Source organism: Macaca mulatta, chromosome 9 (assembly GCF_049350105.2).
Source record: "Macaca mulatta isolate MMU2019108-1 chromosome 9, T2T-MMU8v2.0, whole genome shotgun sequence".
NCBI classification, from domain to species: Eukaryota; Metazoa; Chordata; class Mammalia; order Primates; family Cercopithecidae; genus Macaca; species Macaca mulatta.
In genome coordinates this window covers 143,848,491-143,862,485 of record NC_133414.1, presented here as the reverse complement: position 1 = coordinate 143,862,485, position 13,995 = coordinate 143,848,491, and the positions used below count along the sequence as shown (strand labels likewise).

General features: G+C 43.2%; 1 long non-coding RNA gene across 1 annotated transcript in view; it reads left to right on the top strand.

Moving 5' to 3' along the window:
* The window catches only part of LOC114670078 (uncharacterized), a 78,999-nt gene that overhangs the window by 39,344 nt on the left and 25,660 nt on the right, over positions 1-13,995 (top strand). Inside the window, exon 2 of the long non-coding RNA XR_013397871.1 lies at positions 13,069-13,278. This is a non-coding gene — a long non-coding RNA (uncharacterized LOC114670078). The remainder of the gene's footprint in view (positions 1-13,068; positions 13,279-13,995) is intronic.

The window sequence follows — 13,995 nt, the reverse complement described above, 5'->3', positions numbered from 1 at the left end:
GGTTTCCGGAAGGGCCTGGAAGCCCAGGTGTCTGCCTCCAGGGCTGGACACTTGGTGCTTAGCTGGAAGTGGGGCCCTCCCCTAGGCCCCTGTTGGATGTCTTCCTCCTCACTGGGGACAAGGTCAGGTTCCTTGGGCGATGATTTTAAACTATGCTCACAAAGCCATAGAGGCTCCTTCCTTCAGAAGGTGGAGCCTCATTCAGCACACCTTGACCACGATGGGCTTAGTGACTGCTTCAAAACCAAAAGGATGTGGTGACCTGTGGGTCCTTCTCACCTTTTCTCATAGAGGCCTGTAGGTGAGGATTTTTCCTTCAGGAAGGGAAGCCCCATCTCTTTACCTTAGGAGGCACCACCCAGAGGCACCCCCAAGTGCTCTCAGAGCAGTTTACCCATTCCTGCCCCACCTTCGAGCCATCAGTGGATACTGACACTTGCTTCAGTTCTGGCCGACCTTATGGGCGTGAGATGGCATCTTACTGTTTTGATTTGCGTTTCCCTAGTGTTTTGTTGTTGTTTGTTGGACAGTCAGGCTGTCTTTTCTATGAACAGCCTCAACAGAGCCTTGGTGCATTTTCTCCATTGGGCTCTTTGTCTTTCCTTATGGGTTTGTAGGAAAATCATGCTTTCTAGCTGACAATCGTTTATGGGTTACAGAAATTGCAAATAATTTCTTCCAGTCTGTGCTTTAGTCATTTAAATTTGTTTATGGTGTCTGCTGGTATACGAAAGCTTTAAATTTTGTTCTAGTCATATTTGTGATGCTTTTCCTTCAAGATGTACGTTTTTATCCCTTGTCCACCACCACAGTTCATTAGAATACTTTGGTACATTTTTTTTTTCTAATTTGTTTTTGACCGTGCGATCTTTGATCCATTTAGAATTCACAGTTTGCTCTTGTTGAGAAGTAAGGGTCTACGATTTTCCCAATGCAGCAAGCACCGAGTAGTCATTCTTCTTTCTCTGACCTGCAATGCTTCCTCTGTTAAATGACAAAGTCCTCCCCGCATGTGGATGTGTGGTCTACGGGTCTGTATCCGTGGATACAGAGAGGCCTATGGGGCTTTCTACTCTGTTCTGTTGACCTGGTTGTTCATCCTGGACCCTGAAAACACGCATCTAAATTCCCGGAGCTTGTATGAAGCCTGGTTAATCTCGGAAGGAAAGTCCCCCTGCTGTCCTGTTGTTTCCCAGAATTTCTTGGCTACTCTTGAACTTTCATATGAATTTTAAAATGTGTCTTACGGCCGGGCATGGTGGCTCACGCCTGTAATCCCAGCACTCTGGGAGGCGGAGGCGGGTGGATCGCCTGAGGTCAGGAGTTCGAGACCAGCCTGACGAATGTAGTGAAACCCTGTCTCTGCTAAAAAATACAAAAAATTAGCCGGGCATGGGGGCGGGAGCCTGTAATCCTAGCTACTCAGGAAGCTGAAGCAGGAGAATCGCTTGAACCTGGGAGGCGGAGGTTGCAGTGAGCTGAAATTGCGCCATTGCACTCCAGGCTGGGCAACGAGTGAAACTCCGTTTCAAAAAACAAAAAAAAAGTGTCTTACAAGCGCTACAAAAATAATCTCTTTGGTGTTTTGATTGGAATTGCTTTGAATTTACAGATTAACTCAAAAAGAGTCAACATCTGCATGAACTTACGTCTTCCTACTCACCTGCTTCCCCACTCGCTCACCGTTTTCATGTCCTTGAGTAGTATTTTTAACTTTCACTATCAATATCTCGGACATTTTGTGTTATGTTAGATTTAGTTTTAGATACCTTATGGTTTCTTTTTTCTCCTCCCGTTGTGAATGGGATCTTTTATAAATCACATTTTCTAATTAGTTATTGGTGATGTGTAACAACGCTTTGATTTTTGTGTGTTGAGCTTGTGAGCAGTAGCCTTGCTGAACTTTCTTATTAGTTCTAATTGTAAATGTTCTTTCATCTTGTTTTGCATGCAGCTATAAAGATCTGTTAATAATTACCTTATCTTTTATAATCCGTAGGCTTCATTTTTCTCAAATTAACATACTGCCTCGGCAGGACCTCTGGCAATGCAGTGCTGACTGGTGTGGGAGGTATCAAGCATCCTTGCCTCATTCCCTGGGTAAACCCTACTTAGTGGCCATTGAAAATACTTCTGGCTGTGTCTTAAAGAATAGCAGAGTTTCCCAGTCAACGGAGGAAGAATAAAAAGAAAAGTATTCTACGCAAAGGAATTGGTATATAGAGGACACGGAAGCAGGAAGCACATGGATATAAGGATTTGGAAGTGTTTATTACAGCTGCAAGATAGGGTGTGATATTTTGGGGAGGGAAGAGATTGAAGAGATTGCACCCAGAGATGAAGTTGGAGAGATAACCAGGGCCCAGATCATGTAGGACCGTGACTTTCTCACAGGCCATGGGGGACCGTTACAGGGTTTTTAGTTGTGAGTGGCAAGTTAAGTTTGTTTGTTTGTTTATTTGTTTGTCTGTTTATTTATTTATTTATTTATTTTGTGACTGATTCTCACTCTGTTGCCCAGGTCGAAGTGCAGTGGTGTGATCTCAGCTCACTGAAACCTCTGCTTCCTGGGTTCAAGCGATTCTCATGCCTCAGCCTTCCAAGTAGCTGGGATTTAGTAGAGGTGGGGTTTCACCATGTTGGCCAGGCTGGTCTCAAACTCCTGACCTCAAGTGGTTCACCTGCCCCAGCCTCCCAAAGTGCTGGTATTACAGGCGTGAGCCACCATGCCCGGCCAAGGGAACTATGTTTAAATCAGGCCTTATTAAGGCAACATTTCCATGAATAAAATCCACAAATTTAAAGTGTATAATAACAACTGTGCACAGCCATGCAGCCCTCCCCACAATCAAGCCACAGACCAGTTCCGCATCCCTAAGGTGCTCCTGAGTAATTTTGCCGTTAGCCTCTTCATGCTCTAGCAGCCCCTGTAATTTTGCCTTTTTTAGACTTTCTTCTAAACGGAATTCTATTGTATGTAGTCTTTTATGTCTGGCTTCTTCCACCTAACATGATGCTTTTGGGATTAACCCATGTTGTTGCCTGTATCCGTCATTCATTCCTTTTTCTTGCTGAGTAGTATTCCATCATATGGACATACCACAATTTATTTAGGTACTCACCAGTTGATGAGAGTTTGGGTTACTTTCAGTGTTTGATGATTACAAATAAAGCCATTATGGCCATTTGCAAGTCCATCTTCCTGGGGATATATATTTCATCTCTCTTGGGTAAATACCTCGGAATGAGATGGCTGAATTACTTGTCAAGTGGATGTTCAACTTTATAAAAACCTGCCAAGCTATTTTCTGAAGTGCCTATGTCATATTGCATTCCCCAGCAGTGTATTTGAGTTCCAGTTGGTGCAAGTTCTGACTGACACTTGGTATTGTCAGTCTTTTTTTTTTCTTTGAGATGGAGTCTCACTCTCTTGCCCAGGCTGGAGTGAGTGGCGTGATCTCAGCTCACTGCAACCTCCACCTCCTGGGCTCATGCCATTCTTCTGCCTCAGCCTCCCGAGTAGCTGGAACTACAGGCACCCACCACCACGCCCGGCTAATTTTTTTGTATTTTTAGTAGAGAGGGGGTTTTTAGTAGATGTGTAGTGGTATCTTATTGCAGTTTTAACTTGCATTTCCCTAATGACAAATACTGTTGAGCATCTTTGCATACACTATTGACTATTTGTACATGTTATTTTGTGAAGCATCTGTTTAACTCTTTTGTTTTGCACAACTAAAAAATTTTTTTTCTTATTTTTGAGCTACACTCTATTTTATATATTCTGGTTACAAGTCTTTATTAGACACATGTTTTACAAATATTTTCTCCCAGTCTGTGGCTTGCCTTTTAGTTTTCTTATTGTAGTTTTTAAGAAGTAATAGTTTAAAATTTTTATAAGTCCACTTTGTCAATTATTTCTTTTATGGTTGTACTTTTTGTGTCCTATCTAAGAAATATTTGCTAACCCAAGATCATACATATTTTTCTATGTGTTTTATAATTTTAGCTCTTACATTTAGGTCTATGGTTCATTTTGAGTTAGTTTTTGTATATGATGAGGAGATAGGGGTTGAGATTCTTTTAATACCCCCTCATTGATCTTCAATTGTTGTGGCATTGTTTGTTGTACGTTAACACTTATTTTGGGTCTTTTTTTATCTCTCTCTGCTTTAGTTTAGATTGTCCATATTTCTAGTGCTCAAGTTCACTGACCATTTCTTCTGCAGTGTCTAATCTGCTGTTGATCTTAGACCATCTAGTGTACATTTAAAATGGTGATTTTAGAGTAGTTTTAGATCGATATAATTATTGCAAAGATAGTACAGAGGGTTTCCACCTACCCAACACTCCGTTTCCCCTCTTATTAGCATATTATGTTCGTATGACACATTTGTCACAATAAAATGCACCAATATTAACAGGTTATTAATTAAAGCCCATATTCTGCTCAGATTTCCTCAGCATTTCCTTAATATCTTAGAATTTTTGGTAGGGGCTTTCATCTATGTTCATAACTGAGATTGGGTTGTCATCTTTCTGCTTTGTATGGTTTTGGTGTCAATGCATGTGGTGTTTCCCCTCCTTTTCGGCTCTGAAATACTGTATACATGTGGCAGCATCTATCCCTCTGTCTAGAACGCCTTTCTTCTTGAGTTTGGACCAGATGGTCTCTCCTTGGCATTCAAGCTTCAGTTGATGATCACACACTATGACTGCCCGGCAGAGGTCACTGCCTGGCAACTATCACAGCATCCCACTGGTGTTTTTGTGTTCAGGGGTCTCTAAGAGAAGAAAAAGGTGGCTGGGAAGGAGAGGCACATCTCTCCTGCTTCCCTCCCTCAGAATGTTTTGTAGAGGAGAATATTCTCTTTAACAGCGTATGTTAATTTCTTATTGTCAAAACTCAAGTTCTTCTGTGAAATGGGGTTCTGAAGACTCAGCCCTTGGGCTGACTACAGGCCAGTGAGGATGTGGTGCCAGTGAGGATGTGGGTGCACACTGTTTGCTTTAGGATCTGGGGAGCCAAAGCATACCGGTGGAGCTTCAGGATCCAGTGCAGAGAGGTCTGGCCCCTGGGAGAGGTGTTCTCTCCATTCTGATCTGACTTAGATCATATGGTCAGAGTATGTTTAGTTTTGTAACACACTGCAAAACTGTCTTCCCTGCTGTGGAACTCTGGGGCCAGCGGCTGAGAGTGTGGGAGTGACAGAGACTTCAGTGAAGAACATGTATCTGGTGGGTGTCAGCGCAGAGATGGGGCACAGGACAGTACTTCCTTTTCCTATAGTCCTCAGAGGCTCTGTGGTGCGGTGGGGCTGACTCTCAGTGGGATGGAGCTAAGACTGGACTTGGGGGGATTCAGGCTGTCATGCTGGTGTAACCCTTTGTGTTAAAACTGCAACACCGGTTCCACTTTCCAGGGAAAGTCCTGGTACAGGACCTATGAAAGGCTTCAGGTTCTTTCAAATGAAATATTATTATTTCCTCAAAAACAACAGCTGTATCTACTCTTTATGTAATTGCATGGCATTTCTGAAATTGTATGTTACTCAAAAGGACTAATTAAGACAAGTTAATTTTAAAAAGGGAAATACGATAAGAGAAAACTCCCACTGAAAGCGTGGTGGTCAGGAACAAGGCAAAGATGCTCCCTCTCACCAGTGCTTTTCAATGCTGTGCTGAAATCTCAGCTAACTCAGTAAGACGAGAAAAGGAAATAAAAGATGTATACATTGGGAAGGAAGAAGCAAAACTGTCTTTATTTGTGGATGGCATTCTCATCTAAGTAGAAAATCCAGAAGAATTGACAAACTGGAACTAATGAGAAATTCTAGAAAGGCTTCAGGGTACAAGGCTAATATATAAAAGTCAATTACTTTTCTATACGCCAGTAATGAACAAGTGAACTTTGAGATTTGAGACACATTGTTACTTATGCTAGCACTCAAGAAACAAAATATTTAGATACAAATATGAGAAAATATGTACAAATATATGAGGAAAACTGCCAAACTCTGATGAAAGATATTACAGAATAACTAAATGAATTAAAGGATATTCCATGTTCATGGATAGCAAGACTCAATGTTGTCAAGATATCAGTTCTTCCCAACTTTTTCTATAAATTCAATACAATTCCAATCAAAACTCTGGCAAGTTAATTTGTGGATGTCAACAAACTGGTTCTAAAGTTTATATAGAAAGGCAAAAAACACATAACAGCTAACCTAATACCCAGGAAGAATAAAGTTGAGGACTGACACTACCTGACTTCAAGACTTACTATAAAGCTGTGATGGTCAAGACCATGTGGTATTGGTGGAATAGTAGACAAATAAATGGAACAGAATACAAAGCCCAGAAATAGGCCCACACAAATATCCTGAATGAATCTTTGACAAAAGAACAAAAGCAATTAAATGGAAAAGGATAGTCTTCTCAACAAATGGTGTTGGAACAATTGAATATCTACATAAAAAATGAATCTAGACACAGACTTTACATCCTTCACAGATATTAATTCAAAATGGATCAGAGACCCAAACGTAAATGCAAAAGTATGAAACTGTTAGAAGATGACATAGGACAAAACTTAAATGACCTTCAGTATAGTGATGACTTTTAGATATAACATCAAAGTCACAATCCTTGAAAGAAAGAATTGATAAACTGGACTTCATTAAAATTAAAAACTTCTACTCTGTGAAAGACACTGTCAAGAGAATGAGGAGAGAAGCCACAGACGGGGAGAAAATATTTGCAAAAGACGCATCTGATAATGGACTAGTATCTGAAATATAGAAAGACCTTTTAAAACTCAACAATAAGAAAACAAGCAACACAATTAAAAAATGGGCCAAATACATGAACAGACATTTCACCGTAGAAGAAAACAGATGGCAAATAGGCACATGGACGTATGGAGAGACCCTCTGCATTGTGTGGCATCGTGGAAATGAACATAGAAACAACAGTGAGATATCACTACACACCTATCAGAATGGTCAAAGTCCAAAGCGCTGATAATATTAAATGAGGCAACAGGAGCCCTTCCTCATTCACTGCTGGTGGGAATGCACAATGGTATGGCTTTTTTGGAAGACAGTTTGGCAGTGGGTTACAAAACTAAACATACTCTGACCATATGATCCAGTGCTGTGGTTTGGATGTGGTTCGTTCCCACCAAAATGCATGTTGAAATTGGATCGCCAAGGTGGCAGTGTTGTCATGGGAGTGGATCCCTCATGACTAGATTAATGCCCTTCCACAGCAGTGAGCGAGTCCTCAGTCTCACAGGAATAGATTAATTCCCAAGGGAGCAGGTTGTTATTAAGAGTCTGGCTTCCTTGGTTTTCCTCCCTCACTTCCTCTCGTAACATGTAATCTCTTTGCACACACCGTCTCTCCTGCTTTCTCCCATGTGTTGAAGCACTGTGAGGCCCTTACCAGGAACAACTGCCCAATCTTGAACCTTCCAGCCGTGAGAATTGTGAGCCAAATAAACCTCTTTTTAAAAAAAATAAATTATCGAGCCTCAGGTATTCTGTTACAGCAACACTAAATGAACCAAGATATTCAGCAATCGCACCTCTTGGTATTTATCCAAGGGAGTTAAAGACTCAGGTCCACACAGAAAACCTGCACATGGATGTTTATAGCAGCTTCCCTGACAGTTGCCAGAACTTGAAAACAACCAAAATGTCCTTTACTAGATAAATTTATAAATAATTTGTGGTACATCCAGACAATGGAACATTATTTAGCACTAAAAGGAAATGAGCAATCAAGCCATGAGAAGACGTGGAGGAACCTTAAATGAATATTACCAGTAAAAGAAGCCAGTTGGAAAAGGCTAGAGACTGAATGAATCCAACCATATGACATTCTGGACAAAACAGAACTATGGAGAGAGTAAAAAGATCAATGGTTGCCAGGGGTTAGGGGGTAGGAGGGATGAACAGGTGGAGCACAGGGAGATTTTAGGACAGTGAAATGATTCTGTATGACATTATAGTGGTGGATGCACGCTTTTCTGCATTTGCCAAAACCCATAGAATGTGCAACACCAAGAGAGGTCCCTAATGTAAACTGTGGATGTTGGGTGACAGTGGTGTGTCAATGTAGCCTAATCAGTTTTAGTAAGTGCAACACTGTGGTGGGGGACGTTGATAGTGGAGGAGGCTGTGAGGGTATGGGGCTGGGAGGTACATGGGCACTCTTGGTACTTTCTGCTCAATTTTGCTGTAAACCTAAAATTGTTTCAAATGTTAAACTTTAGTATTTAGAAAGTCTCAGAAAAAGCATGCTGAAGTTTTAGATTGGATAATATTGTAAAATAACTTAAAAATCACCCATATTTAAGCAATTGTTCTCTAATAGCTATTTCTGGGAGTGTTCTGTCTAGCCCACTTCTTCTCCTAGTGGAAAGGTCTTCCTCCCATAAATCTGCATAGATGGATAGTGAGTTAACTGAGTCACTTTATTTTTACTCCCATTTTCACTTGATGACTGCCTTGTATTTTTTGTTAGAACTCCTGAAATAATACGGACAAATTAATTAAGATGACAAGTTGAGTATGAATATTACATTTCCTTTTTAGTATCATGATTTGGAGAGACTGTAATTTGAATTTACTGCATTTTAATCCCTAAAATACCTATTCAGTCTTTGGGGCGAGGAGAAAAGAATGTTTTTGGGACACATTTTGCTTTAGGCAAATGGACCTTCTGTCTTGGTAGAGGTTCCCAAGGAGTATGGGGAGGAAACCTCTAGATGCACCCAGGCGCTCAGCAGCTCCAACTCATGCAACTACCATACCTTCTCTTTGCTTGTTCCTGAGCTTGGTCACCCCTTCCTACAAGAAAAAAATGTGACAGAGCAGTCAGCCTTCAGGCCTGGACACAGACCTGGCCCCCAACCCAGGGCTTCCAGAAGGCGAATGGGCATCATCAAATGCTTTTTCAGGTTTCAACAAGAGTCATGGAAATGATTTCTTTCCGCCAGGGAACTCAGAGGTCATGGTGTTTTCAATGAAGTTTGTCTGGAAAAAAAGGTGTGAAGAGGGAAAAGGATCCTTGCTGTATGAGCTTCTGCGGCTCACGTGCCTTTACTTCTATCTTTTTTCATAGAGATGACGTCCAAACACCATCTAAAAGGCAATCGTCAGATGGTGAGGTTAAGATGAAGATATTTCCTTGCTACAGTTCTACCCAAGGGACAAGATGAATTTTATCCTCTGAGTTCTTGCCCCATCTTGTCCAGGATGTCCAACTGGGCTAAACTAATAAAATCAAACCCGGCATCTGGCCAGAATCAGCCTTGAGTGAATGACCTTGTCCAGTGATGATGCTCTGGGTGGGGAGCAGCTCTGAAAACATGCACCACTGCGGGGCGCGGTGGCTCAAGCCTGTAATCCCAGCACTTTGGGAGGCCGAGGCAGGCAGATCACCTGAGGTCGGGAGTTTGAGACCAGCCTGACCAACACGGAGAGACCCTGACTCTGCTAAAAATACAAAATTGGCCAGGCATGGTGCTGCACGCCTGTAATCCCAGCTACTCAGGAGGTTGAGGCAGGAGAGTCACTTGGACTGGGCAGGCAGAGGTTGCGGTGTGTTGAGATTGCACCACTGCACTCCAGCCTGGGCAGCAAGAGTGAAACTCCTCAAAACAAACAAAAACAAAAACAAAATCAAAAAACAAAACCATGCACCAGCTTTCTCCTGTTACCACCACCTCCCAATCCTCCTCTGATCCAACAGACCAAGTTGGGTCCCTGCTCATGCTGCCCTGCACCTGTGCACACCTTCATCTGCTCATGCTTTTAAGTAGAGAGTGCTTTGGTGATGTGGTGGGCAGCCCCGCAGGCTTAGGTGAACCTGAGGGGACGTGGTCAGCAGCTCTGCTGGCTTAGGTGTCCCTGGGGCAGGGGCTGAGTCTTGCTCATCACTGACGCCAGTACCCAGCCCCGCTTGCTCAAGGAGGGGTGCTGGGCATCATGGCCAGAGGGCTGCAGGCCTGCCCAGCTGCTCCTTATCACAGTCTCTGGGCTCCTGGCTTCTTTGGAAATTTCTGTTTTGGTTTTCAAAGCATATCCCTTCTTGCTGACAAGCGGTTGTTTTTTAAAATCACACACATGGCAAGAGACAAAAGTCCTCCAGGGTGAGAGTGAACACATATTGTGAAGGTCAACATGCTGGCATCAGCACGTCCAAGGGGGCCCTCAGGATGTCCCCCGATGCAATAATGTCCCCCATCATTTGTGCCCAGCAACTTCCACATGTCTCCCTGGTTCTCCTTGTGTTCTACCCCTCTCAGGCCCTGGATGCTGACCAGAGGGGCTACATCTGTGGGCCTCCTTCCCCTCTGGCTTCTGCTAAGTTTGGCCAAAGGGACCTGGGCAGGGCTGTGGAGAGAGAGAATGCAGAGCGCTCAGAGCCTTTATTCTCCACTCCCTCTCCCGGGGCAGGCTGGAGATGGCTGTGCCCCTCCTGTAAGGGCTTGGCTCCTGTTGGGTGGTCCTCTGCTCTGGGGCTCACCTCAGGACTCCCCAGTTTCCTGTCCCCAGTGGTGGTGACAGAGCCTTGCTGTGATTCCTGGGTGTGGCCTCCCTAACTGTCCCTACACCTCTGTACTGACCCCCTTTTGGGACTTTCTGAGAGTTGCCCAGTTCAGTTGAGTGTGCTGTCCTTTGTGCAGGCTGGGGTGGAGTTGAGAAAGACCAGTTCAACCCTCATTCAAACCCTGCTTGCTGATATGTCCTCCGCTCTTTGGTGCTGTGGCCACCCAGGACCAGCTCCCCCTCACCTCATCCCTGCACCCAGTGCTACCCAGATGCTTTTCCTGCTGTGGCCACGGAATCTGAACGGCCAGAGTCCTGCCAGCTACATATTAGGGTGGGCTTTCTGGTGTTTGTCTGGGAGCAGTGTGGAGATGTGGATTGTTAAAAATCACGTTCTACCAGCAGATCTTGGCTTCAAAGAGCACCTTCTATTGTGTAAATGGAATTGAAAAAGCTCATCATGGAAAACAAGAAGCATTTTCAGCTCCTAAATTAGAGAATTTATGGTAATAAATCAAGAGAGTCTGCTCTAATAATCACAGGAAAAAAACATGATAATATGATTTAATCTTAAAATATTTCTAACATAATATTAGAAAAATTATATTTCACCTAATGTCTGGTTAGCCTGTTGTGAATGTATGCAAATATCTCAGGAAATATTAATATATACTGCCAGCTTTAGCTAATTAAAGAAATAGTTTTAGGAGTAACGGCCTCCTGATAATTTAATCACTGTTCAGTCTTTGCAGATAATTATGGTATTTGTTATTAAGTTCTCTCTGATTTTCCAAGGAATGAGAAATCTGATATAATCTCTTACTACGTGAGCCAAAAATTAAATTTTATTTAATTGTGAAAATTATTGTGATCTGAGGATTTTAGAGCCTAATTCCAGAAACATTTCTTTCTTCTAGAACTGCCCAGTGTTGCATTTTACAGCACTTGAACTCTGGATTGCTGAGGAAGTGAACAGCTCTATGGCCAATAAAAGGCAATTAGGCTGAGATAAATTGTTGTAGAACAAATGATCTCATAAGAAGGTTTCCTTATGCTTACGGCCTATGAATAATTTTCTCACAAAGACTTTTTGAGGTATAATTTAAAAAATGATATTAATCATAGCATTTTTAAAAATAAAAAAGTGAAATGATCCAGAGTGTTTAATGATAATTAGGTGGCCCAATAAATAACTTGCACTTATGTAATCCACATTAAAGGCAATATGATTCAGTCTTTAAAATTAAATTTTCAGAGTTCTTAAGACTGTTGTAGTTATAACTTTAAGTGAGAAAAAGAGAAAATTATTTAAATTGGCAGGACCAAAAAAACTATAGAAAAAAAAAACTGAAAGGAAATATATAAAAAATATTAAGTAGGTCCCCCAGAGTGGTGAAATTATACAGGTTGAGCATCTTGAATCTAAAAATCTGACATCTGAAATACTCCAAAATCAGAAACTTTCTGAGTGTTGACATAATGCTCAAAGGAAATGCTCATTGGAGCATTTTGGATTTTAGACTTTTGGATTCAAAATGCTCAACCAGTAAGTGTTATGTAAATATTCCAAAATCCAAAATTCAAAGCATTTCTGGTCCCAGGCATTTTGAATAAGAGATAACCTGTATGAGATTTTCATTTTCTTATTTTCTACTTCTGTTTATTCTCCACATTGTGTACCGGGAACATAAAAGATGTTCAGTAACTAAGTATTGTTGAGTGTATAATCAGGGTAAGAACTCATTACTTTTTAGTCTTTTTTGGTAACTTAGGTTACGAGGTCTGCAGGGCCAGTGTTGTGGAAGGCACCACTCTCTCCGACTCTTGGCAGGAGAAAGGCGTCGACTGCCTGTCTGCCAACAATGCCAGTTCCTTGTTAGGATACAAGGATGACTGTGCCTGGTGCCCTCGCTACTGGAGCTCCAGTCCAGAGCTGGTGATGGGTCAGTGGACAAAGGACCATGATAAAAGAAAGAATGGAGCAAGGACAGTAATCAAGTTCTCAGGGTGATTTGCTCACTGAACATCCCTGCCCCACTGAAGCAGGCAAACCCGGGGACTTGCCTTGGCCGATGAAATTGGAGTACAAGTGTCATGTGGGAGTAAGGCCATGTGACTTGCCTTGGCCAGTGAAATGTGAGCAGAAGTGTCATGGGGCTCTCCTGGGCAGAAGCTAAGAGCCACCATTTGTTCACCATGAGCTCATTTCCTGTCTCTCTGACAGGCTGCCATGCTCCAGTTTGTAGATGTCCATCCACCTGTGAAGGGCTGAGCCAAGCCCTGGGCATGGGGTGAGTGACAGGCAGATCTTCGTGGTGGGAAGCCTCTGTGATTGCAGGACATTTGTTACTTGGTATAACCCAGCCTGTTCTAACTGACAGGGAACACAGCTCTGATTTACAGATAATCCTGTACTAACAAGTCTATCACGTGCATCTTGATTGACATCCTTGAATGCCATTGTGGGTTGGGGGGTGGGGTCTGAGTTCTGGTCCTTTTTCCCCAGGCTTCATCTCCTGTGTCAATTCAGGCAAGAGGAAGAGAGAGGAGGAAGCTTCCAGATCCAAGCCAGAGGAGGTGGATGCAGCACCCATCGCCCACAGCTTTGGGGCCTGGTCCAGCCTCTACCTGGCCGAGACACCCAACCCCAATCCCACCCACATGGGCATGCAGAAGAGTCTGAGACGGTGCACACTGACCTGCGGCAGAGTTACAGGTGACATTTGTTTTGTTTCTACATCCTAAACCTTTCTACAGTAGATGAACGTGTTGTAATAGGACTTTTGCTGCTAGTTAGAGATGCACGTTGCTGATGCACCCTCTGCAAGACCTTCTGGCACCGTGGTCCTCAGCCTTTTTGGCACCAGGGACATGTTTTGTGGAAGACGATTTTTCCACAGACTGGGGGTGGGGAGATGGTTTGGGGATGAAACTGTTCCATCTCAGATCATCAGGTATTAGGGTCTCAGAAGGAGTGGGCAACCGAGATCCCTCGAAAGCACAGTTCACAATAGGGATTGTGTTCCTATGAAAATCTAATGCCGCAGCTGATCTGACAGGAGAGGGTGCTTGGGCGCCAATGCTCCTCAGCCTGCTGCTCACCTGCTGTGTGGCCTGGCTCTTAACAGGCCACAGACTGGTACCGGTTCATGGCTGGGAGTTGGGCACCCCTACCCTGCTGGACAGGGAGCCTCTAAGGTGTTGTGGCTGCCAGTGCAAAGCCTGCCTCCCTATGTCTCCCTTGTAAATCCCCTGCACCTCCCTGCACCTCTCTCTAGCCCTACTCCAGTGCCCTTCTTGGTGATGATGAGGCAATTGAGGTCAGGGGCTTATTCCCCAGTTGCCACTGGCAATGGGGTTCCTCTGTGTGCTGGATTGGTGAGGGGACTAGCTCCCAAATTTTATCCTGAAAGTCTGCTTTCTAGAGCTTTCA